We start from the raw sequence: 315 nt of genomic DNA on the forward strand, positions 1-315 counted from the left end.
CCCGGGCGGGGGGCTGCCCTTGCCCGCTCCCGCTGGTGTGGCACAGGCGATGCTGTGACAGGCATGTCCTCTCCACGGGCAGCTCTGCCTTCCAGCCGGCTCCAGAGAGCTCTGGGCTGGGCTGTGGTGCAGCCAACACATCCCTTGCCTCATATTTTCATATTTTTGCTTTGGCTTTAGACTGAAGCTAGGGATTGATGATGCATGTGAAAACCAAGAGCTCCTGGAGCTGCTCTTGGGATGAGGACGAGTTTTGGGCTGCGGTGTCGTGCTGGTGGCAGGAGACTTGGATGCCACTGGCTGTGGGTGGGGTGG

The sequence above is a fragment of the Antrostomus carolinensis genome, unplaced genomic scaffold (genome assembly GCF_000700745.2).
Source record: "Antrostomus carolinensis isolate BGI_N321 unplaced genomic scaffold, ASM70074v2 scaffold26863, whole genome shotgun sequence".
NCBI classification, from domain to species: Eukaryota; Metazoa; Chordata; class Aves; order Caprimulgiformes; family Caprimulgidae; genus Antrostomus; species Antrostomus carolinensis.